The 27,063-nt window shown below is 44.4% G+C and overlaps 1 long non-coding RNA gene across 2 annotated transcripts; it reads right to left on the reverse strand.

The window, feature by feature from the left end:
• Positions 1 to 1,947: 1,947 nt before the first annotated feature.
• LOC125434175 lies at positions 1,948 to 25,457 on the reverse strand. 2 transcript variants are annotated; one of them, XR_007244742.1, is made up of 7 exons: positions 25,326 to 25,457; positions 19,215 to 19,232; positions 11,159 to 11,176; positions 10,351 to 10,368; positions 9,427 to 9,444; positions 4,856 to 4,882; positions 1,948 to 2,221 (listed from the first exon to the last, which is right to left on the reverse strand). It is a non-coding gene; the product is annotated as an uncharacterized LOC125434175 (long non-coding RNA). The 2 variants fall into 2 exon arrangements; XR_007244743.1 differs by lacking the exon at positions 9,427 to 9,444 and having other exon boundaries at positions 25,326 to 25,456.
• Positions 25,458 to 27,063: the final 1,606 nt, after the last annotated feature.

Below are 27,063 nucleotides of genomic sequence, written 5' to 3' on the forward strand. Positions count from 1 at the left end.
TTTGCAGACCACAAACAGCGACCAGTCGTTTATGTGGTGGGCGATCAGGTGTATCTTTCCACCAAAAACTTACGGGTTCTACCGTGGACTAGGAAACTGGGTGCCAAGTTTATTGGGCCCCTTCTCGTCTCCCGTGTGGTCAATCCGGTAGCTGTGGAACTTGAACTTCTGAAAAACTTAAAGTATGTTCACCCTGTCTTTCATGTTAGCCTGTTAAAGAAAGCCACCCCTTCGGACGTTTGGCACCCCAACCTCCCCCTGGCTGAGCTGTACATGGTGAATGATGAGTTGCACCAGGAAATTAGCAGCAGCATTGATTCCTGGTTGCACAGGAGTCAGCTACAGTACTTAGTCGAGTGGAAGGACCTCCCCTCTGGGTTCAATGAGTGGGTGGGCAGGCATCATGTATCGGATCTGCGCCTTGTCTGGGTGTTTCACCGTGGCCATCCAGACAGGCCAGGTGAAGGGTGGACTTAGAGGGAATGGGATGTGAGGACTGCAACTCCCAGCATGCACCGGCTCCCATCTTTTTCCAAAAAGAGCAGGAAAACAAACTGAGAAGCTACATCCCACTGGAGCTTCATGGCCAATGAGAGGCTGGGCGGGGGGAGAAAGCTGATTGGTTGTGGTTGTGTTTAGAAATAAAATAAACACTGGAACTGAGGACACGAATCCTCAGTTCCAGCACCCTGTAGTTAGGCCTTACACAGAGTAGCTTTAGGAGGTCTTCCTAAATAAAAGCAACAAGGTTTGGTGAGGTTTGGTTTGGGGGGGTGGGTCCAATTTTATGGATTCCGAAAGGAGTAGCCCAATCTCTCTTTAGAAACCATTGGGAAAAAATGGGAGATGGGAGCACCTTCGTTAAGTGTCCCTAAAATTGAACCCCTAAACCAAACTTCACCAAACTTGGGTGGTCTCATCAAGAGAGTCTCTCAAATTCGGGGGGGGGGGGAGGCACTTGGGGTTTGGTTTTTTTTCCTATAATGTAAAGGCCAGAAAAACCTGAATCTGATCTTCACTGAATTTTTTTTAGTTTTTTGTCAAGTCTAACAATGACCCAGCCTTGGAGAGTGTTCCAATATCCAGCCCTGGATTATATACTCTTCCAAAGACAAAGAACTTATTAATGTGTTTGCCCTGAGTATTCCTGCAAGGGTTGTATTAACCTGATACTTCTTCCTTTGATTAACTTCCCTAAATACTGCCATATTTGCATTGTCTTGGTTGCTGGTCTGGCCACACTAGTTCGAGCAGTACTTCTGAGACAGCTAATAGGTCAATTGCTTCTGCATGCCACATGCTCTCTACCCTATTCTTTGGAGCCCAGTACTTCACAAACCCAAAGGCACTTTGAGGATCTGGTTCAGTATTACCCATCAGAATTCCCACAATTTATCCACTATTTTCAAACTATCCCTTCACAACTGCTTATTTCTTAGGAGTGTGTGTTTGTTCTTCTGTTTTTATTATAACTTGCTTACATCTACCCCAATTATAACTTGCATACATCTACCCCAATTTTCCCTAAATAAAATTCTGATTTCTTGCAAAAGCTGAGCTTGATATATTTAGGCAACAAAGAATGAGCTTACCTGACCTTCTGCTAAGCCAAGAGTTTGCTCTCACTTATTCCCTTCTCTAAAAGGAAGAGACTCTCACCATTTCGAGTAACACCTGAGCTTTTCAATGATTCCTACCTGTTCAAACAACCTAGTGTATTTCTGCCTGCATTAATTGTGGAATACCAACTTTGGTAACACCTTCTAGAAATAACATGAAGCACATGAAAAAGGAACTCTCTGATGGCGAATCTGAGGTAAGCAATCCCTTCTCAGTTTGAGTAGCTAATTTTTTCCTGAATCATACTGAGTTAGTGGATCTTGCTCTACCAATTATGACAATATAATTTTCTACTTAGACCAATAAAAAGGGCACATTCCAGTTTAGTGCAGTTGCAATTTTTTATTTTATTTTTTCAAAGCGTCTGACACTCTCGAAGGCAGTGAAAGGACAGATCTTCTTGTCCTTGGCCTTTTTGTCACACAGGAAACAAAATCACTAACAATCATAGAATTTATCTAAATCGTACTATTGTAATTTGTGGTTTTTCATTTTTATTTGATTGGGTGAAGGGATAACGCAGAAGGCATTAGAGCAGCAAGTCATTGTCATCATGTTCCGTCGTCATTGTCAGGATCCAGCATCTCCAATAAGACACTCCCTTTAATTGATTTAAAAAGCAAATGATAAGTGTTATCAGAAACATTCCTATGGAATGAGGGCTAAAAACTTTAATTAGAAAGTAGATCATTGATTTACCACAAACTTAAGAAGGGATAAGACTTTAAGATACCAAATTATGTAGGGTGGTGAGAACCACAAAGGATTGCGAGGAGCTCCAAGCGGACCTTGATAAATTAGGTGAGTGGGCTAAGAAATGGCAAATGCAGTTCAATGTAGCAAAATGCAAAGTGATGCACATAGGGGCAAAAAATCCAAACTTCACATACATGCTACAGGGGTCAGTGCTATCAGTCACAGACCAGGAAAGGGATTTTAATGCGTCTTAGTTGTTGATATGGCTCCATGGGAATGTCCAACTCAATGTATGGCAGCTGTTGAAAAGGCAGAACTCTATGCTGGGGATAATTAGGAAAGCGAATTGAGAAATAAAACTGCAAAGATTGTCATGCCCTTTATATAAAGCTGGCCAGGTGCGGCATCAAGACTTGCCAGGGTACTGTGTTCAGTTCTGAGTCGCCACATCTCAAAAAAAAAAGGATATTGAAGAGATAGAAAAAAAGTGCAGAGAAGAGGCTTATTTGAGGATGATTGAGGGGACTGCAGCACCTTCCTTATGAGGAAAAGGCTGCAGCTTTTGGGACTCTTTAGTGGTTGGAGAGGGAGACGCAGTCTGGAGGGGGGGATATGATTGAAGTCTATAAAAAATTGTATGCATGGGTAGAAAATGTTGACAGAGAGTATAAGTCCTTCTCTCTTTCTCACAATAATACTAGAACCAGGGGGGGGCATTCATTGAAAATGCTGGGGAAGAATTAGGGGAATCCGTCGCGCGAAACACTTCTTCCATAGCGCATGTGATTGGTGTTTGGAATATGCTGCCACAGGAGGTGAGTGATGGCCACGCACCTAACCTGGATAGCTTTAAAAGGGGCTTGGACAGATTTATGGAGGAGAGAGTCGATTTATGGCTGCCAATCTTGATCCTCTTTGGAAGTCTGGAGATTGCAAATGCCTTAACAGTCCAGGGTGTTCGTATTTAAATGCCAGCAGCCACAGAAGGCCATTGCTTTCACATCCTACATGTGAACTCCCAAAGGCACCTGGTGGGCCACTGCGAGTAGCAGAGAGCTGGACTAGATGGACTCTGGTCTGATCCAGCTGGCTTGTTCTTATGTTCTAAGCCTCTATTTATACAAGTTCTTCTCCCATTATGGAAAAAATGGAATTATTAAGCTTTGCTGGATTGTATCATGTTCTCATCCAGAAACCACCTACTTTTCTGGTGCCCCAAATCATTTTGATCCTGGAATCATTTTTGGAGTTTTGACAGAGTAATGGGTAGCACCACAAAATGGATGCCATGGAAGTTGGGACCAAAGACAAAATGGCTGCCTATGGAAGCTTTTGGATCACAAAATGTTAGTGAAGTAGATCCATACATCCTTTTTCCTAAAGAAACTTCTTCCAACTTGAATAGCTCTGGCTTTAATGGAAGGCTATTTAGGATGGAGGAAACATTTGTCCTTTATTCAGTGGAGTTGTAGGATTGGAGTCAGATCTACACCAGCCATTTCCAAAGCAACCATCCTCCCAAATGATGAAAACAGCTGTTTGCATGTTGGTACAACCTCCAGATGCAAACATGATGTCTCCTGAGTTCCTCAGAAGCCTCTTCTGAAGATAGTAAACCTAGAATTGGCTTGGAGAACAGAATTTCTTCATTTTCAGTTTCCAAAATAAGAACAATTTCTTTGGAATGTGGACACATTTTGTTCAAGCTAATACTTTCATCCAGCATTAGGAATTTTTGGGAGGACAGAGCTGTAGGACAAGCATTATGTTGAAAATGGTTCCTTATATGGCTAATAAATTATCCACATAAATAAAACAAGCAGTTCCCTTTATTATCAAAACACAATGTGTGTCCCCCCACATCACTAACATTTTCAGATACCTGGGTAGTTTTCTGAATTGCTGTTTTTATTTAGTATCTTTTTGGGAAAAGAACATTCCGGTAATAAAAACATGAAATTGTAGTGGGTTCATGATCATTTCTCGTTCACTTAGCTGCGGACTGGGGCTTGTACAAATCTCCTCCTGATCAGTTTTCAAAACTTTTCAGCTTGATGGATTTTTTTATTCATTAACTGCTTCACGAAATAGAGATTTCACCCCTTCTCTGCATATACTTGACCATATTGTAAGAAAATTTGGAAGGGTAGAATGTTGAGTGGAAGGTGGCTGGATGCGTTAGTGAAATACATTGGAAAGTTGACAAAAGATTTCACCCCCTTTCCTTTGTATTTTTACCTCAAATAATTGGTGCTGAGATTGGGTCACCTTCTGGATAAGGACCAGAGTGTCTTCTGATGTTTAGAAAGCAGGCCAAAAATATCCCACTTTCCCATTTCTGAGGCATATGGATTCTTCCTGATATTTGGCACTGAAAATCATGGTGTTGTTTTATTCCATACTTTCCTACTTCATGGGGCTGCTTTGTTTGTTTTTCTCATGGTCCCTGAGTCTCCTTGAACATTGTATAGAAAACAAAAAGGCCTCACTGAGATCTTCACACAAAGAAAGAAAGAAATTATGACATAGAAATACCCACCTTTGGCTCAGTAGAAGCTTATTGTCCCTAAAATACAAAAATTACAAGCTTTCAGTGTCCGCTGTGCAAAATTGTCATGGGAATAGGATGGATAATGCATAGTCCATTTAAGTGCCATGTTTTAGAGGTGACGCCGGAGTCCTAATAACTACCTGGTGATTTCCCATCACATTTCTGTCCATCTCCTTTTTCTTCTATATCCCCTGAAGACAGTAAGTACAACTGACAGCTGGGAGTTCCACTGATCAAAGTGCAGCCCTCTTTTACAAAGTCTACCTCAAGGCTACTGAGTAGAAGTTCAAAGGGGTACCACTCCATTCACCGTTTTTAAAATATATCATTCTTGTGCTCCTGCCCATTCATATTGGTGATAAGTTTTGATGTGCATTATGCATTCAAACCTAACAGATATCTGTATAGCATAGATAGGAATCCCCATTGTGCTTGGAGCACTCTACTGAAAACACTGTATAATGGTTTCATTTAGGTTTGCATTGAATGAAAAGCGGTCCCAAATTGTGATTTTAAAATTTTGTTTTTATGTCTATAAAATTATGCATGGGGTAGAAAATGTTGACAAAGAGAAATTTTTCTCCCTTTCTCACAATACTAGAACCAGGGGGCATTCATTGAAAATGCTGGGGGGAAGAATTAGGACTAATAAAAGGAAACACTTCTTCATGCAACGTGTGATTGGTGTTTGGAATATGCTGCCACAGGAGGTGGTGATGGCCACTAACCTGGATAGCTTTAAAGAGGGCTTGGACAGATTTATGGAGGAGAAGTCAATCTATGGCTACCAATCTTGATCCTCCTTGATCTCAGATTGCAAATGCCTTAGCAGACCAGGTGCTCAGGAGCAGCAGCAGCAGCAGCAGGCCATTGCTTTCACCTCCTGCACGTGAGCTCCCAAAGGCACCTGGTGGGCCACTGCGAGTAGCAGAGAGCTGGACTAGATGGACTCTGGTCTGATCCAGCAGGCTAGTTCTTATGTTCTTATGTCTTTAATAACGTATTTTTTCTTAATATTGTAAGGTGTCTTGAGCTCTCAAAAGAAGAAAGGTGATCTGACAATGGGGTCATGGCCGCTTCCTGACGACGGCCAAAGGCAGCGACGACGCCGATGACGCCGCTAAATTAAGCACGCGATCCCAAAAGCTGCTATCGCTTCTGCACGGCCCAAATAATTAATGCGACGTCTAAGCGTAAAAAACGCCGCCCCCCAGGTCGCCCGTTGAGAGTGACGCTGCTGCAACAGCGAGCATTAAGCGGCGACTCCGAATGCGCCTTCGCTAGCAGGGCTGCCTTCAGGGTCAGCTTCAAACAACAACCCTTTAAAGGGTTGTTGTTGAGAGGGAGCGTTTTCCGGGCGGGCCAGCTGGTCGCTTAACCGCGCGCTTGAGGGAAGATGTCGCTTACCTTCTCCTCCACTCATCGGGTTCACTTCCATTGTCCGCCTGGCGTGATAGGTCTGCCGCGAGTGGCGGCCCAGCCCGCACACCGTCCCTCCTCCCGACTCCAGGGGTCCGAGCAGCGTGGGCGAGGAGCTGGGACATATTCCAGCGCAGGCTTAACATCGGTGAGGCATTACACGGTAAGCGGAATGAGGGGAACAGGCGGCTTCGCGGCGCGAGTCGCTTCGCTCTTCTGTCGTTTCTGCTCGCGACGCTTCCGCGAAAGTTGTTTCACGCCGGCTAAACTTCGGCCGGGCGCAGTTTACTGGAGGTCGCATAAACGTCGCTCACACAGACATGGAGCTGGCGCCCGCAGCCCCGCGAGAAATGTGACGGTTCGCGATCGAAAGCGTTGCGAAGCGGGCGCTCGCGACGTTAAGGCGCATTCTGCGGTTTGCAGGCCCGACGCCATTTTTGACGACAGCCTGGTAGCTGTTACCGCATCGAAAAGGCCGGCGCGCCGCTACATGGGGAAAAGAGTGGTTTTGCCGCTTGAATACACCGCTTCGCTGGCCGTTTAGCTGTTAGCGACGGGCGACTGGCGCGACTGCGCTGCGTAACGCCGTTTGACGCTTTTTTTCCGCGACGACGTCATATTTTGCCCGTGCGGAAACGGCCTATGTTTCTATGCCAATAAAATGTGGTGGTGATGATGAATAAATATGTTAAATAAACAAACAGCACCATGGAAGACGATTATGCTTGGTTTTTATGAAGGAGGCATAGACAATTCAAAAACCTGCTGCCTCTTTTGGATGCTTATCTATCAAAGCCTGGCATCTAAAGAATAATCTCCCTTTTGGTTTATTTTTGAGAGCCAAACATAATTCTACATCTTACAAAGATTACAAAAGGGCATCCAAAAAATATTGAGATTAGGTTACTAAATAGACATTACCTGTGGTCCATCATTCCAAAAGGGAAAAAAAAATAGATCTGACAGCATACACAGACATTCCTTGTAAACTCCAAAAACCCGTCCCAGAACAGACAGGATTACTGCCTCCTTTCAACACACCGATTTGGGCTCAGGCATCAAAATAATTATTCTCAGATATTGGCCACTCCTTCAGGATTTGCCTGGCTGTACGGTTCCACCTTTGGTAACCTTCAGAAGGAGTCAAAATTTGGGGGATAGTCTCATTAGTTCTAATTCTAGCAGACAGGCCAAAATGTTGTTCCCTGTACGTGGTCCATTTAAATGTGGTAACTCCTCTGCTTGTCCCTTGGCAATAGAAATGAGAAGGGTTGGTTTTTCTCATGTTAATTATGTTAGCTCCTTCAAGATGGGCCAAAACGACAGCCTGGGGTAAAACGCCGCCTCAGGCTGCCGCTTCGCGACAGGCGGGCGCTTGAAAGCGTAACGCTATAGCGCTAACCTGACTGCGCTCCTCCTGTGGCATCAGTTGCCTCTTAAACAACAACCTCCTTTAAAGGGTTGTTGTTAGGGAAAGCGCTCTTCCGGGCGGCGCAGCGCGAACCGCACCGCTGGGAACACGCTATTTCTACCATTACAGCCAGCCGTTACCACGCTGTCCTCCCACCCTGGAGGTCGGAGGGCAGCGTGCATGGCTTCGACGGCCAGCAGGCACAACGGGGACAAGGTGAGTGGGACTGGGCGGAAGAGGCGGCCCGTGCAAGGAGCCGCCTGCCGTTTGTCGGGCTCTCTGCTGAGGCCCCCCCCGCATGGGCAGCATGCGAGCTGGCAGCCCACGCCGGCGGAATTCTTGCCGGCGTGGAGGCGACAGGGAGGCCATGCGGAAACGGCCTTAGAGAACTGGATAGTTTTTCAAACTGTAACTCAACAAATGTTGTATACCTCATTATACATCCCTGTAAAGAATATTATATTGGACAAGCTTGCAGGAATCTTAAACCTCACATTTTTGAACACGCTTCCAGCATCAAGAATACCACCAAGGATGCTCCACTGGCAGAGCATTTTTTTACATATGAATCACCCACGGAATTCACTCAGGTTTGGAATATTGGCTTCTATCCCTGATACATCTGAGGATGTCAACCATAAACTAAGACGTCTGGAGAGCTTTTTTCATCTTCAGATTGGACACTTTACAGCCTGCTGGACTCAATTCACACATTGACTTGGAACCTTTTTTGTAACTAATGATTGATTACACCTGGCCTCCCTGGGCTTAATTACTTCTATAAAGATGCTTTGCAGTTCCTTCTATCTTAAGGACGTTTGCGAGAAGCAGGAAAAAACTGGCAGAGTGCAGTCCAATTGGTATTTTTGCCCTTATTTTTGCCCTTTTTTCTTTGCTGATACAAAATATTATGTTATTGGTTAACCGACTGTATTAAAATAACCATTTTGTTTCTTGTAGTGGCAGCAGTGGCGTAGGAGGTTAAGAGCTCGTGTATCTAATCTGGAGGAACCGGGTTTGATTTCCAGCTCTGCCACCTGAGCTGTGGAGGCTTATCTGGGGAATTCAGATTAGCCTGTACACTCCCACACACGCCAGCTGGGTGACCTGGGGCGAGTCACAGCTTTTCGGAGCTCTCTCAGCCCCACCCACCTCACAGGGTGTTTGTTGTGAGGGGGGAAGGGCAAGGAGATTGTAAGCCCCTTTGAGTCTCCTGCAGGAGAGAAAGGGGGGATATAAATCCAAACTCTTCTTCTTCTTCTTGTAGATTACTATTTTTATTACATTTAGAGTCTTCATCTCTATTCTACTTGTAAGTATTTCATATGTTTTCGAATTGTTCCCCAAGCACACGTTTCTGCATTGTTTAACATTTCCTGTCTCTGTCTATTCCTTTTCAGAATAGCCTTGAAGTTTCTTGAGGTCTGCAATAATCTAGATTTCGACTAGCCTTGCTTTATTGCTTGTTTTGTATATTGAATTGTATGCACATATATCATTATTGTTACTTGCAAGTAAAATTAATTCACTTCAATGGGAGGTATTTGCTTTTGAAGCAGTTGTTCCAGCCTGCTTGGTACATATTATCTCTTGTTCACCCTATGATTGCTGTGAAGGCAACACAAACTATACAACAACCTTCTGAGGCTTTTTGAAACACATTGGCATGAAATCAGTCACCTCATTGGGAAAGACTTATGTAAATACATTGATAATGTGCAATACTTACAGGGAGTGGTGGAAGTTCCTGGATTTTTTTTAAAAAAGCAGAACAAAAGAATTATTTCTTTATATGTCAGGTGCTACTGCATTCTTATCCACTACAGACTCTTTGGCCCTTTCTGCACGGGCCAAAAGCGGAGGCGGCGGGCCAGTAAAACAGCATTTTGGCGGGGACTGCTCACACAGGCGCCACTGCCAAATCGCTGCAGCGGCTCCTGGCTCCCGCCAGAATGGTGTTTTTGAATCTCGCTCAGGGAGCGAGGTATTTTGGAAACGCCGGCTTCCATTCGACATTCGACATACCAGCCGACATTTCTCTCCCAGCCCTCCAAAACGCTCCTTACCTCCGGTCGCCTTCTGTCGTGTTGTGCAGGCCAGGAGACACGCCCCCTGGCCTCATTCTCCAGCGCTGTCGCTCGGGCAAGGGGGGGGCATGTCCCCTGGCCTCCATAATGTGACAGAAGGCGACCAGAGGTAAGGAGCGTTTGGGAGCGGTGCAGCCTGTGCAAAGGCTGCGCTGCGGCCGCCGCTTCCAGTCCATGCAAACAGTCCCGCGGGGGTGTGCAAGCATAAACTATGCCGACGCCCCCCCCCCCCCAGTGCTCGTGCAGAAAGGGCCTCTGTCAATTTAATCCATGTTACTACAGGAAAAGCAGGATTCACAGATGTTTCCTCCCCTTTAAAAAACCCCAAGCATATATTGAACTTTAATTACTTTTGAAGATTTCCCCTAATTTTGATAACAAGAATCTCATCTCAAAACCATACAGACAACTGAGTAAATCATTCAGATTTTTAGCTCTGGGGTCTTTTGTAAGTAAAGTTTTATTTCAGCCCTGATGGCTGACCTTAACTACTCTTTGAGTGGGAGGCCCCCAAGGAAATCCAGGTTGAAATCTCATCTCACCCAATGGAAGCTTGCAATACTTACAGGGGCTTCTGGAAGTGCCTGGATTAAGAAAAAAGCAGAACAAAAGAGTTATTTCTTTATATGTCAGGTGCTGCTGCACTTCTTATCCACTACAGTCTCTTTGTCAATTATTTTTGAAGAGCTCCATTAATTTTGACAACAAGAATTTTATCTCAGCACCATACACAGAGAACACAGCAAATCATTTGGATTTTAAGCTGCAGGGTGTTTTGTAAGTAACGTTTTGTGTCAGCCTTGACCTTGGCTACTGTTTGGATGGGAGACCTTCTAGGTAAGCCAGGTTCAAATCTCGCCGCCCCCAATGGAAGCTTGAAGGGTAAGTTTGGCCAGTCACGCACTGTCAACCCCTTTCCTGGCTACTATTTGGGAGCGAGACTGCATCCCTTGTCATGATAAGCCTACACAAACACACACACACGCACGGACACACGGACACAAGCACACAAAAGCACATACAGAGTCACCTTCTGTTTTGATTCTTTCCACTTCATTTCTCTTCATTTCCTTCTTTTCCTTCCCCCCATTCTGTTCCCTTTTCTCGCAATTCCCCTGTTCTCTCCCTTCCCCTTCCCATTCAGAAACAGTAGGAATTAACATGACGTAAATCACAATACAAGCTGTGTTTGCTAATGGGTTTGCTAATAAAATCATTGAAGAATAGCAGGCAGGTTTGTTTTGACTTGATGGTTGTGAAGGCGACACAGGCTATACAATAACCTTCTGATTCTTTTTGACACACACTGGCATGAAATCAGACTCCTCAGGGAGAAAGACTTATCTAAATACAGAGATAATGTGAAATACTTACAGGGGGTGCTGGAGCATCCTGGAATTTTATAAAAAAGAATAAAATAGTTATTCTTTTATATGTCCAGTTCTGTTCCTATCCACTCTTCGTCAATCTCATCTATGTTACTACAGGAAAAACAGGAAGCACAGGTGCTCCCTCCCCTTCAAAAAACCCAAGCATATATTAAACTCTAATTACTTTTGAAGAGCTCCATGAATTATGACAACAAGAATTTCATCTCAAGACCATACACAGACAACAAAACAAATCATTCAATTTTTTAACTCTGGGATCTTTTGTAAGTAAAGGTTTGTGTCAGCCCTGACCCTGGGTACTATTTGGAAAGAAGACTGCATCTCTTGTCAGGATAATGCTACACACACACACACACACACACACACACACACAGACAGAGAGAGAGAGAGAGAGAGAGAGAGAGAGAGAGTCAACTTCCATTTTGATTATTTCCCCTCCTTTTCTCTTTATTTCCTCCTTTTCTATTCTTTTCACTCAATTCTGTTTCCCCTTCTGTCCCTTTCCCCCATTCTGTTCCCCTCTTCTTTCTATTCCCGACATTCTGTTCTTCCTGTTCTCTCCCTTCTCGTTCCCATTCAAAAGCAGTAGGGATTAACATAACATAAATCACAATACAGGTTTTGTGGGGTTCGCTAATAATAACACTGAAGAATAGCAGACAGGTTTGTTCTGGCTTGATGGTTGTGAAGGTGACACAGGCTATACAACAACCTTCTGACTCTTTTTGACACCCACTGGCATGAAATCAGACTCCTCAGGGAGAAAAACTCATTTATATATATAGATAATGTGCAGTACTTACAGGGAGTGCTGGAGCTTCCTAGATTTTCCAAAAAAACCAGAACAAAATAGTTATTCCTTTGTATGTCAGGTTCCGTTGCACTTCCTAGCCACTCTTTGTCAATTTCATCTTTGGCCCCTTCCGCACACGCAAAATAATGCATTTTCAAACCACTTTCACAACTGTTTGCAAGTGGATTTTGCCATTCCGCACAGCTTCAAAGAGCACTGAAAACAGTTTGAAAGTGCATTATTCTGCATGTGCGGAATGAGCCTATGTTATTCCAGGAAAAACAGGAAGGACAGGTGCTCACTCCCCTTTTAAAAATGCAACCTTTAATTAGTTTTGCAGAGCTCCCTTAATCATGCTAAAAAGACTCTCATCTCAAGACCATACACAGACAACAGAATAAATAATTCAGATTTCTTGCTCTGGGATCTTTGATAAGTAAAGTGTTATGTCAGCCGTGACCCTAGCTACCCTTTGAAAGGAAGATTGCATCACTTGTCATGATAATGCTACACACACACACACACACACACACACACACACACACACACACACACACACACACACACACACACACAGAGAGAGAGAGAGAGAGAGAGAGAGAGAGTCACCTTCCGTTTTGATTGTTCCACCTCCTTTTCTCTTTATTTCCTCCTTTTCTCTTCCTTTCACTCCATTCTGTTCCACCCTTCTCTCTATTTCTCACATTCTGTCCTCTCTGTTGTCTCCCTTCCCCTTCCCATTCAAAAGCAGTAGGGATAAACGTGGCGTAAATCACAATACAGCTTGTGTATGGGGTTCGCTAATAATAACACTGAAGAATAGCAGACAGGTTTGTTCTGACTGGATGGTTGTGAAGGTGAGCTCAACACCATATACAGACAACAGAATAAATCATTCAGATTTTTAGCTCTGGGGTCTTTGGTAAGTAATGTTTTGTGTCAGGCCTGACTCTGGCTACTCTTTGGAAGGAAGACTACTCTTTGGAAGGAAGACTGCATCTCTTGTCATGATAATACTACACGGAGACACACACACACACACACACACACACACAGTCACCTTCCATTTTGATTATCCCCCTCCTTTTCTCTTTATTTCCTCCTTTTCTCTTCCTTTTACTCCATTCTGTTCCCCCTTCTGTCCCTTCTCCCCATTCTGTTCCCCTCTTCTTTCTATTCACAACAATCTGCTTTCCATATTCTCTCCCTTTTTCTTCCTATTCAAAATTGTCACCTAATGGGACTGCCGCCCCTCCCCCTTGGGAGAGGATTTTGAAAATGGGACTGTTGGATGCCACTTATACTTATATTCATTATACCTATTATATATATTGTTTCTATCGCTGCTTTTAAAGGTTTTAGCTATTTTATGACTGTATTATGTCTATATGTTGTACACCGCCCGGAGCCCTCTGGGGATAGGGCGGTATAAAAATCTAAAGAATAAATAAATAAATAAATTAACATGACGTAAATGACAATACAGTTTGTGTATATTGTTATATATTGTGTATATAACAAGAATCTCATCTCAAGACCATACACAAACATAATCTATGTATATAAAAAGCTAACAGTGTTTTTGTGGATGATAGTATAACTCAGTAACTGCTGGGCCAATTCCTCTGAAAATTCCCAGCCACTATAGTCAGCCAGGCGAGAGTGTTTTTAGATGTTCACATACCTGAAATTTCACACCTGGCCCAGGTAAAACGCCTTTTTCCTGGCGCTCCCTGGTGAAGGACATGCAGCTGCCTGAGTGTAACTGTCACCCTTAGAATGTTCGTGCTGCTTAGAATGTTCAGATGGCCAGATATGAGCAGTGAAAACAGTACATAGGTAGTAACTCGAGTGAAAGTGAAACACATACACACACATACACACGAGGGAGAGGGAAGGGAGGGAGAGGGAGGAGTGGGATGCAAGGGAAGAGAGGGAGGGAGAGGGAAGGGACGGAGGGGGAGGCATGCAAGGGAAGAGAAGTGAGAGAGGGGAGAGAGTGAGGGGTGGCATGCAAGGGAGGGGAGGCAGGGGGCCCAGCATCTGGATATGACCCACCCACCCTAGTGGAGGAAAAGGGAAGGGAAGGGGGGAGGGGTGGCATGCAAGGGAAGAGAAGTGAGGGAGGGAAGATAGTGGGGGCGACATGCAAGGGATGGGAGGGAGGGGCCAGGCACCCTAGATTCCCTGAATACTGTGGTTACAGTTAAGAAAACCAGGCAAGCATTACTCAGGAGCAAGCTCGGTACAGCAACCGTGACATACTTTGAATGGCTGCATCACACCCCTCAGAGGGTTTCCTCACAAGTGATACCGATTGCCACCAACCAAACTTACTCCCAGGTAAAGGCTCATGACCAGCCAGTCTTGATGTGTGGGAGGGGTGCCTTTCCATTACACCCCCCCCCCCAAGGAATGCGGGGTGTCTGTTGTTGTTGTTGTTATCCTGTTTCTGGCTGGAAGCCAGGTGACTCTAATGTTATTGACTGCTGTCCTGGGCCCAAAAGTATAGGCTACCAGATGCTCTGCTCTGGGAAAGTGGGAGGGGAATTTGGTAGAGATAAATGTATATCAAGGAGCCATGTTCGATAAGAACTGGTTTTGAATTTGTGAACCAGACCGACTTCCAAAATAAAGGCTTCTGACAATACACCAGAGTCTTGTTATCGGACATCTAACTCTAGTATCTTTGTGTTAATCACTTATTGCTATTTCAAAACTTCAAATATCACTGATAACTGAGCAGTTCTCTAACGAGATCAATGTTACATCCCTTTAGACAATGGTGGGATCCAAAAATGTTAGTAACAGGTTCCCATGGTGGTGGGATTCAAACTGTGGCGTAGTGCCAATGGGGATGGGCGGGGCATGACGGGGGTGTGGCCGGGCATTCCGTGGGCGGGGCATTCTTGGGCAGGGTTGTGGCAAGGACGCAGCTGCTGCGCCAGTCCTTGGCCTGGAAACGAATGCACGCAGGCGCAGGCTGCCAAGCACGCTGGTGCACCTCCTGCTAGACTGCTTCAAGTTCTGCATGCTACTGCTGAGAGGAGAGGTGTAACTAAGGCAAAAATCATGTGGCAAAATCACCAATTAGTAACCCCTCTCTCAGCACACACAAATAATTAGTAACCTACTCTCGGGAACCTGTAAGATCCTGCTGGATCCCACCTCTGCCTTAAGAAAAAATTGCTTTGTTGCCAAATCCAGTGGTCCTAAATACACTGAACTACCTTATGCTACACATGGGATCACTTGTTTCGATCTAAATAAATGTTCAGTTGACAAAGACCATTGCTCACAATAACACTATGTTATCCTAATAGTTATAGTTGTGTCTTCACCTGTTCCTCTCACACTTTCCCCCTGCGCATAGTATTATATTATGCTAGGTTTGGATGTATATTAGGTTGCCCATTCAAAAACAGTAGAGGTTAAGATGACGTAAATCAGAATAGGGGTTGTGCATGGTTTTCACTATTAATAACATTGCAGAATAGCAGGCAAGTTAGTTTTGACTTAATTGTGGTGGAGGGGACACAGACTATACAATAACCTTCTGGAGCAGCAGTGGCGTAGGAGGTTAAGAGCTCGTGTATCTAATCTGGAGGAACCGGGTTTATTTATTATTTATTTGTTTGTTTGTTTGTTTGTTTGTTTGTTATTTGATTTAGTATACCGCCCTATCCCCAAAGGGCCCAGGGCAGTGAACAGTATAAAAGCATATATAAACATAAACATATAAAAGGTTTAAAATTTACATTCTAAAACAGTATCCCACGAACCCATATGCAACCCTCCCAAGAAGAATGATGGGTCCCGATGATGTTAGGGACCCTATACAGCAGGGGGGAGGATGAAAGCAGGGCACCCTCAGCGGCTGGCCTCTCCGAAGGCCCGGTGGAACAATTCGGTCTTGCAGGCCGTACAGAATTCTCCAAGGTCCCACAGGGCCCGGACAGCTGGTGGTAGAGTGTTCCACTAGGCAGGGGCCAGAGCCGTAAAGGCCCTGGCCCGAGTGGAGGCCAGCCACATCATTGAGGGGCCAGGGATCTCCAGTAAATTGACCTCTGCTGAGCGCAGAGGTCGACTCGGGACATATGGGGTAATCTGGTCCCGAAGGTACGAGAGTCCCAGGCCGTGTAAGGCCTTAAAGGTCAGCACCCACACCTTGAAGATGATTCGGAATTCAACCGGTAACCAATGCAAACGGCGCAACACAGGGTAAATATGTTCTCGAAAGGCGCCTCCTGTGAGCAGCTGGGCCGCCGCATGTTGGACCAGTTTCAATTTCTGGATCAAACGCAAGGGAAGGCCCGCATAGAGCGAGTTACAATAGTCTAGCCTGGAGGTGACCATTGCATGGATCACAGTGGCTAGGTCAGCGTTGGAGAGGAAGGGAGCGAGCCGTCGGGCCTGTCGAAGATGGAAAAACGCAACCCGGGTTGTATGGGCCACCTGGGTCTCCATTGAAAGAGACGAATCCAGGTGGATCCCCAGGCTGCGGACGGAGGAGGTTGGCGCCGATGTGACCCCCTCCCACACCGGCAGCTGGAATTCCCCAATCTCTCCCCCCCAGCCAAGCCAGAGGATCTCCGTCTTCGATGGATTAAGTTTTAACCTGCTCTGTTGTAACCAACCAGCGACCGCCTCCAAACAATGCTGTAGAGCTGCAGCTCTGATTCCCAGCTCTGCCGCCTGAGCTGTGGAGACTTCTCTAGGGAATTCGGATTAGCCTGTACACTCCCACACATACCAGCTGGGTGACCTTGGGCTAGTCACAGCTTCTCGGAGCTCTCTCAGCCCCACCTACCTCACAGGGTGTTTGTTGTGAGAGGGACGCTTTTTGACACACATTGGCATGAAATCGGACTCCTCAGTGGAGAAATCCAAGTGTATTTTGAACTTTAATTACTTTTGAAGAGCTCCTGTAATTATGATCCAGTTTTTCCACAAGGACAGGTTCACCCTCACTAGTATCCTTGTGCCAATCATTTATTTCTGTTTCAAAACTTCAAGCACCACTGATAATTCAGAAGCTCTCTAATGGGATCAATGTGCGATCTCTTCAGAAATTATTGCTCATTTGCAACTTGCAATGATCCTAAATACACTGAACTTCCTTATACTACACGTGAGATCTCTTGTTTTGATCTAATTAACTTTTTTAATTGACTAAGACCATTGTTCACAATAACACTCTGCAATGCTAATGGTTATACCTGCATCTTCACCTGTCTCCCTCACTCTTTCCAACTCCCCACCTTCCAACACCTGATATATGATATGTAACCAGCTCTCTCTATATTTAACCACTGCCACCTATGCATTGTTTCTTGACCTGCGTTTATGGCTTCCGCACCACTTTGTAGACACCCAGGCCTCTACTGACATCCCGGGCTCATGGGACAGAGTTATTGTGTCCCGCTGCCAGCCAGGTGGCTCCAATGTTACCGGCTGCTGACCTTAGTGCTGGGTATGAAAGTATAGGCCACCTGATGATCTGCTTTGGCAAAGGGGGGGGGGGATTATTGGGCAAAGATCCAGGGATCTAACACTAGCATCCTTTTGTCAATCATTTATTGCTGCTTCAAACCTTCAAACACCACTGACAATTGAGAAGTTCTCCAACAAGATCATTGTTACATCCCTTTTGAAAAGGCTATTTGGTTCCCACCTCCAAGCATGGCTAAATAAACTGATCTATTTGACACTACACATGGGATCACTCATTTTCATCTAAATAAAAGTTTAATAGTTAGACCATTGTTCACAATAACTCAATGTGATGCTAATGGTTATAGTTGCATCTTCACCACTTCCTCTTGCATTTTCCCCCTCCCCACAGTGTTGGATGATGCTAGATTAAAATTTATATTCAGTTGTGTTTCCAAAAGCAGTGGGAATTAACATGACATAAATCAGAATCCCCATTGTGCATGGTGGGCACTACTAACATTGCAGAATAGCAAGCAGGTTTATTCTGTCATGATGGTTGTGAAAGTGGCACATACACAATAACCTTCTGATGCTTTTTGACACACATTGGCATGAAATCAGCCTGCTTATTGGGAAAGACCTATCTAAATATATAGAGAATGTGCAATACTTACAGTCATATATATAGAGAATGTGCAATACTTTCTCTATTCTCTATAAATTCTCTATAAATTCTCTATAAATTCTCTATAAATTCTCTATAAATATATAGAGAATGTGCAATACTTACTGGCATGAGTGATCCAACATCCTGGATTTTTTTTTAAAAAAAGGACAAAACAGTTATTCCTTTATATGTCAGGTCCTGTTGCACTTGCTAAACCATTTTCATCTAGCTTAACCACAGGAAAAACAGGACTCACTTGTGCTCTCACCCCTTTTAAAAACTCAAGAATATATTGACCTCTAATTACTTTTGAAGAGCTCTGCAAATTATGACAACAAGAATTTTATCTCTACACCATACACAGAGAACAGAACAATTCATTTGGGGTTTTAGCTCCACAGTCTTTTGTAAGCAAAGTTTTGTGTCAGCAAAGTTTTTTGTGTTTCTACCTAGGTTCGTCACAGCATCTCCCCACTGTCGCTGAATTCAACCTAGTTTTGTTTCAGTTCTGGTCCCCTCAGACAAGTTGCCACAATACACCAGAGTCTTGTTATCGGACAAAGATCCAGGGATCTAATTCTAGTATCTTTGTGTTAATCACTTATTGCTACTTCAAAACTTCAAACATCACTGATAACTGAGCAGTTCTCTAACAAGATCAATGTTACATCTCTTTAGAAAAGATTGCTTGGTTGCCACATCCAATAGTCCAAAATACACTGAACTAACTTATGCTACACATGGGATCACTTGTTTCGATCTAAATAAATGTTCAGTTGACAAAGACCATTGCTCACAATAACACTATGTTATCCTAATGGTTATAGTTTTGTCTGCACCTGTTCCTCTCACACTTTCCCCCTGCCCTTAGTATTATATTATGCTAGGTTTGGATGTATATTAGGTTGCCCATTCAAAAATAGTAGAGGTTAAGATGACGTAAATCAGAATATGGGTTGTGCATGGTTTTCACTACTAATAACATTGCAGAATAGCAGGCAAGTTGGTTTTGACTTAATTGTGGTGGAGGGGACACAGACTATACAATAACCTTCTGACGCTTTTTGACACACATTGGCATGAAATCAGACTCCTTGGTGGAGAAAGACTTATCTAAATATATAAATAATGTGCAATACTTACAGGGGGTCCTGGAGGTTTCTGGAGTTAAAAAAATAAAAACAAAATAGTTATTCCTTTACAGGTCAGGTGCTGTTGCACTTCCTATCCACTACAGTCTCTTTGTCAATTTCATCTATATTACAACAGGAAAAACAGGAATCACAGGTGCTCCCTCCCCTTTTAAAAAATCCAAGCGTATTTTGAACTCTAATTACTTTTGAAGAGCTCCTGTAATTATGATCCAGTTTTTCCACAGGGACAGGTTCACCCTCACTAGTATCCTTGTGCCAATCATTTATTTCTTTTTCAAAACTTCAAGCACCACTGATAATTCAGAAGCTCTTTAATGGGATCAATGTGTGATCTCTTCAGAAATTATTGCTCATTTGCAACTTCCAATGATCCTAAATACACTGAACTACCTTGTGCTACACGTGAGATCTCATGTTTCGATCTAAATAAATGTTTAATTGACAAAGACTATTGCTCACCGTAACACTCTGCTATGCTAATGGTTATACCTGCATCTTCACCTGTCCCCTTCACTTTTGCCTCCTCCCCACAGCCTTGGAAGATTCTAGGTTTAGATGTGTACTAGGTTGCCCATTCAGAAGCAATGGGGATTAACATGGTGCAAATCAAAATACAGGTTGATCATGGGGTGCACTACGAATACCATTGTAGAATAGCAGGCAGGTTTGTTCTGACTTGTTTGCTGTGAAGGCGACACAAGCTATACAACAAACTTCTGACTCTTTTTGAAACACATTGGCATGAAACCAGACTCCTCAGGGAGCAAGACTCATCTAAATATATAGATAATGTACAATACTTACAGGGACCGGTAGAGCTCCCTGGATTTTAAAAAAAGCAGAACAAAAGAGTTATTCCTTTATATGTCAGGTTCTGTTGCACTTCCTATCCACTCTTTGTCAATTTCATCTGTGTTACTACAGGAAAAAGAGGAAGCGCAGGTGCTCCCTCACCTTTTAAAAATCCAAGCATATATTGACCTTTAATTACTTTTGAAGAGCTCCCCTAATTATTATAACAAGAATCTCATCTCAAAACCATACACAGACAACTGAGTAAATCATTAAGATTTTTTAGCTCTGGGATCTTTTGTAAGTACAGTTTTGTGTCAGCCCTGACCCAGGCTACTCTTTGGAAGGAAAGACTATCTCTTGTCATGATAACGCTACACACACAAACATACACACTGAGTCACCTTCCGTTTTGATTATTCTCCTCCTTTTCTCTTCATTTCCTCCTTTTCTTTTCCTTTCACTCCATTGGGTATTCCCCCATATCATGTCCCTTCTCAGCAAACAGCATTTCCTGTTTCCCCTCCTTCTACTTTCCCCAACATTCTTTGCCTACCTCTAGGATTCTCTACCCGACATTTTCCCTTCCCATTCAAAACAGTAGGGATTAATGTCATGTAAATCACAATACAGGTTGTGTATGGGGTTCACTAATAATAACATTGCAGAATAGCAGGCCGGTTTGGTTCTGACTTGATGGTTGTGAAGGCGACACAGTGTATACAACAACCTCCTGACTCTTTTTGAAACACATTGGCAGGAAAATAGTCTCCTCGTTGGGAAAGATTATCTAATTATGCAGATGATGTGTAATAGTTATAGAGACAGGAAGTTCCAGTTTAAAAAAAAATACCAGAAGAAACACATTATTCCTTCATATTTGAGGTGGTGCTGCAGTTCCTCTCCACTAAAGTCACTTTGTCATTTTCATCTATTTTCCCACAGGAAAAAAACAGGAATCACACACACACACATACACACCCCCCTCCCCCCCTCCCGCTGCCTCAGTTTTAATCCACACATAGATAGAACTCTAATTGCTTTTGAGGAGCTCCCCTAAGAATGATGACAAGCATCTTATATCAACATCATACACTGAGAAGACAGCAAAGCATTCAGTTAGCTATGGAGTGTTTTGTAAGTCATGTTTTGTGCAAGTCGTGACCCAGATGGGAGGCCATCTAGGAAATCCAGGTTCAAACAAGAAGAAGAAGAAGAGTTTGGATTTATATCCCCCCTTCCTCTCCTGTAGGAGACTCAAAGGGGCTTACAATCTCCTTGCCCTTCCCCCCTCACAACAAACACCCTGTGAGATGGGTGGGGCTGAGAGAGCTCTGAAGAACTGTGACTAGCCCAAGGTCACCCAGCTGGCGTGTGTGAGAGTGTACAGGCTAATCTGAATTCCCCAGATAAACCTCCACAGCTCAAGTGGCAGAGCGGGGACTCAAACCCCAGATCCTCCAGATTAGAGACATGAGCTCTTAACCTCCTACACCACTTACATTCCTCCATGAAGTCAGGAATCTGAGCCCATGGAAACAATGCGGGTTACTGGCATGCCTTTGCACAGAGGCCCCCCCCCCCCCCCCCCGTTCCTTACCTCTCTCACAGCACAATGGAGAAACCTTAGCTCCATACCCTACTTCTATTTCTCCCTCCGCTGACTTTAAAGAATGGGAAGCATGGCCAAGGAAAGCCCCAATAATCATGACACAATCAGCTCTTCCAACCTATAAGAAAGGGGATCCAGTCCCCCCCCCCCCGAAACAGGTTCACCCTAACTAGCATCCTTGAGTTTCAGAACTTCAAACTGCATGGATAATTTAGAAGTTGTAACCCGAGGGCGGGACCACCCCTGCTCAGAGCCCCATTGATCCAATTACCACACCGCACTCATGATTGGGGTAAGGCTCAGCATGGGACTTGATCTGGATTGAATGCTGGACAGCCTTCCAGGGGTCCCTCCTGGGCAAGCCGTTCCTCCAGTCACCCTGGTGGCTGAACGGATATCCTGTGCCACTGCAGCAGAGTTCCGCAGGATGCTTGGCCTGTTACTGGAGCTCCACTCTATGTATCACAGCCGCCGAGATGCTCAGCTGAGCGGTCGGCCTCTTCCTGAAGCACTCCTTGAAAAGGGGGGGTAGCTCCCTAGCTCCCCCCTCCATCCCCATCAGATCAATTCCCGTGCGCCTCAACCACCTGTATGGCTATGACAAAGAAGCATGCAATAACATTATCACCAAATTCTTTATGGGAGAGGTGGATGGGCAACTTGCTGGCCAGCCAGTGCACATAGCCAGACAAAGGCTGGGCCAGCCTCTTATGGGCCCCGTTGTCACTTGTCGATGATGTCAAGGAACTGACGGCACTGTGACGTCTTGCTCTTAATGGGCAGGCATCTGGCCAGCCCCCCCCCCCCCATATACACACTCTTGAGGGTGAAAGCCAGTGGCTCTCTCTCTGCCCAGCCCGGGCAAGCAACTATGGCCATGGTGAGTCACTGCTGCTCTTCTCTCTAACGAGATCAATGTGAAATTCCTTTAGAAAAGATTGCATGATTGCCATATTCTGTGGAATTTCTGAGTGCGTAAGCACTGGCTGCACATTTTTGAAGATAGAGGTGCCAGACTTTCAAGGTGGCTCCAAGAAGCCTCCTGGTAATAGCATCCAAGCTTGGTGAGCTTTGCTTCTGGGGGTGGGTGGGGGGTGCGAGTTGAGAGAGTTCTAAGGGAACTCAGCCAGCAGGTGGAAAAGGAGCTCTTTAGGGTTCACAAGATATATTTCCTACCACTTCCTGCATCCAGGAGGCAATTGACCAGGAGCTCAGTTTTTCTTTCCTTTCCTTAAGCATTTGACTACTTTGGTGTGTGCTGCTGCTGGCACTAATTGTGATAGGATTTAATGTGATGGTTGGCTGCCTCATTAAATTGGGTTTTCTTTATGCCCTCCATGGGTTCTAACTCTCTTAAGAACAGAAGAACATAAGAACTAGCCTGCTGGATCAGACCAGAGTCCATCTAGTCCAGCACTCTGCTACTCGCACTGGCCCACCAGGTGCCTTTGGGAGCTCACATGCAGGAGGTGAAAGCAATGGCCTTCTGCTGTTGCTGCTCCCGAGCACCTGGTCTGCTAAGGCATTTGCAATCTGAGATCAAAGAGGATCAAGATTGGTAGCCATAGATCGACTTCTCCTCCATAAATCTGTCCAAGCCCTTTTTAAAGCTATCCAGGTTAGTGGCCATCACCACCTCCTGTGACAGGATATTCCAAACACCAATCACACGTTGTGTGAAGAAGTGTTTCTTTTTATTAGTCCTAATTCTTCCCCCCAGCATTTTCAATGAATGCTCCCTGGTTCTAGTATTGTAAGAAAGAGAGAAAAATTTCTCTGTCAACATTTTCTACCCCATGCATAATTTTATAGACTTGAATCATATCCCCCCTCAGACGTCTCCTCTCCAAACTAAAGAGTCCCAAACGCTGCACCCTCTCCTCATAAGGAAGGTGCTCCAATCCTTCAATCATCCTCATTGCCCTTCTCTGCACTTTTTCTATCTCTTCGATATCCTTTTTTGAGATGTGGCCGACCAGAGACTGAACACAGTACTCAAGTCGCGGTCGCTGCAGCTTTTTTATATAAGGGCATGACAATCCCTTGCAGTTTTTATTATCAACTACTTTTCCTAATTTATCCCCAGCATAGAGTTTGCCTTTTTTCACAGCTGCCATGCATTGAGTTGACATTCCCATGGAACTATCAACTAAGATGCCCCAAATCCCTCTCCTGGTCATGTGACTAATAGCACTGACCCTGTAAGCGTGTATGTGAAGTTTGGATTTTTTGCCCCTATGTACATCACTTTACATTTTGCTACATTGAACTGCATTTGCCATTTCTTAGCCCACTCACCTAATTTATCAATGTCCGCTTGGAGCTCTTAGCAATCCTTTGTGGTTCTCACCACCCTACATAATTTGGTATCATCTGCAAACTTGGCCACCATGCTACCCACCCCTACTTCCAGGTCATTTATGAATAAGTTAAAGAGCACTGGTCCCAATACGGATCCTTGGGGGGGGCACCACTCCCTACATCTCTCCATTGTGAGAACTTCCCATTTATACCCACCCTTTGTTTCCTGTTCTTCAATCAGTTTTTAATCCATAGGAGGACTTCCCCTCTTATTCCTTCATTGCTGAGTTTTCTCAACAGTCTCTGGTGAAGAACTTTGGCTCATTCCGCACATGCAAAATAATGCACTTTCAAACTGCTTTCAGTGCTCTTTGAAGCTGTGCGGAATGGCAAAATCCACTTGCAAACAGTTGTGAAAGTGGTTTGAAAACGCATTATTTTGCGTGTGCGGAAGGGGCCTTAGTCAAAAAGTCTTGTTGCTCAATTTTCAAGGTAAGAAACTATGTATTGTCGAAGGCTTTCACAGCCAGGATCACTAAGGTGTTGTGTGGTTTCCGGGCTGTATGGCCGTGTTCCAGTTGCACTGATGTTTCGCCTGCATCTGTGGCTGAAGATCCTCTGAAGATGCCAGCCACAGATGCAGGCGAAGCATCATGCAACTAGAACATGGCCATAAAACCCAGAAACCACACAACACACCATTTACATAAATGCTGAAAATAACTGGAAAAATGAATCGGAAATTAGAAATACTCCATATGCATACTGTATTGTCATCATATTGTAGGCCTCTACAATAGTAAAGATCTAATTTTTACTCAGCAGCTCAGATTCATAGCTATGCCTGTTGCTATTCATATAAGTAATAGATTTTAATGTACATTGGGTTGTTCATTCACAAACTGCAGCTATTAGTATAGCTTAGATAAGAATCCCTGTTGTGCAATAAAAGCTTGAGAATGGCATCTTAATATATAGCTAATAAGTAACACCACAGGTAACTTTGACTGGATTAAAAACAAAACAAAACAAAAGTTATTCCTTCATACTTCAGGTGCTGTTCCTATTCTCATTCACTACAATGTCTATGCAATTCTATTATACCGCAGGAAGACTCAGAATGAAAAGTGCTCCCCTTTGTTACAAATGCAAACATAAATTGAATTGTAGTTACCTTTGAAATGATCCCATAAGTATAATACAATTCTTATTCCAATACCATTTCCAGAGAACAGAGCAAAACATTCACCTTTTTAACTCTGGGGTTTTTGTAAGCAGAGTTTTGTGTTCTTAGAAAACCTGAACCCCATTTATGAATGAAGATGAAAGTCTTTGAAGATAAATATTAATGAAACACACCATATGGTACCATTCAGAGAATGAGACACCCCTTACCAATTGTCCATTGACATTTGGACAAACGAGAGCAATCAGGAGAAAGATGGCCACAACCTGAAACTTCATCTTGCCTTCTGTTTGGTGTCTTCCAAGAGTGAACACTCAGGACCCTTAGCTGCTGCATTTATACCATCTATCTAACCTGGAATGTCAGGCCTTGGTGGTAAAATACAATGCCTCCATGTTCAAGGGTCTATAATTTTGTCAATCAGAAAAGGTTAGTCTTCACCCTGCGCCAGGTAAATATTGATTCCAAAATCCAGAGGTCAACTTTATTCCAAAGAATCAGTTGCATTATTCTTCCTGGGATGACTGAAGTAAATCAAATGGGTACATATTTCAGGTCTGTGCCAACAGGCATGTGCCAGAACAAAGTAAGGCTGACATGACTCTTCCCCTTTACAGAGCAGAAAAAGGCAGAGGAGTGGGCAGCGCGTGTTGTCAAAGTACATAGATGACCATCAGGGAATTTCCATACATTAGTAAAACTAACATTTGGGTCATTCCGCACATGCAGAATAATACACTTTCAAACTGCTTTCAGTGCTCTTTGAAGCTGTGCAGAATAGCAAAATCCACTTGCAAACAGTTGTGAAAGTGGTTTGAAAACGCATTATTTTGTGTGTGCGGAAGGGGCCAAAGGGTTTCAGGAGGACAGCTCCCAACCTTAATAGGTCAGCCTGGTAAGTAAGGCTGTTTCCGCACGGCGGTGGAAACGGCGAGGTCGGCGCATTGCGCGCCGACCCATTAGGCAGCTAAGGACTGTCCGCATGGGCGGTCCGCAAACAGCTGGGCAGCAGAAGCCGCGTGAGCGCCGGTAGCCGACCCGACCATTGTCCCTGGAGCCTCCGGTACGATAAGGAAGCGCAAGGGACACGCTTAATGCGCGCCTGGAGCAGGCGGCGCAGAACCGAAATAATCCCCAAACAACGGCGACGCGCCGGATAACCGGGGAGAAGGTGAGTGCCGGGTGGGGGAGGCAACATGAAACCGCTGCCGTTAAACCGACAGCGGCTTCATGCCGGCGTTTTAAAAAGAGCAGGAAGCACTCTGGGGAAACGCCGCCTTCAACGGCAGGGCGTAGCGAGCCCGGCGACTTTCGTTGCAGCTGCGCCCCCCGTGCGAATGGCGGCCTGGAGACGGTGTTTTTACCGTCTCCAGGCCGCCATAAATTGCCCGTGCAGAAACGGCCTAAATGAATTAGAGCCTTTTTCATTAAAAAACATGCAGGTGATGTCTCAGTGGTAAGTTATAGTAACACACCTTTAATACACGGAAAAATCAACACGGCAATCATTCCTATCTGAAGTCTTTCGTTTCCCCAGGATACAGTCATCATTTCACACCCAGCTCTTTATCTATCCTCTGGGCCAGCCAGTGAGCAGTTCATTCTAGACACTGGGTGTCACTTCTTCATCCAAAAATTTCCTGCGTGGCAATTAGAATCAAAGTAGTCAGTATGATTCAAATTGTTTTTAGCTCCAAACCAATCCCAACTTGGAAGACGATTGCTGCTTTCCTTCCAACATTTTTACAGTGTAAATACATGTTTCCCCAAACCCCAGAACCTTTCAACAACCATTTCCCTGAGTTTCCTCACTGCTGTGTAGGGTAGCTTGAACATGGGACCCTTGGAGGTGTGAATCTGGCCTCTGTTTCTTCCTTCTTCGCTCTTCTTCCACCCAGTCCCACAGGACCTCCTCATTACTTTGGTCAGGCTTGAACATTTGATTTG

This window comes from Sphaerodactylus townsendi, linkage group LG06 (genome assembly GCF_021028975.2).
Source record: "Sphaerodactylus townsendi isolate TG3544 linkage group LG06, MPM_Stown_v2.3, whole genome shotgun sequence".
Classification (NCBI taxonomy): Eukaryota; Metazoa; Chordata; class Lepidosauria; order Squamata; family Sphaerodactylidae; genus Sphaerodactylus; species Sphaerodactylus townsendi.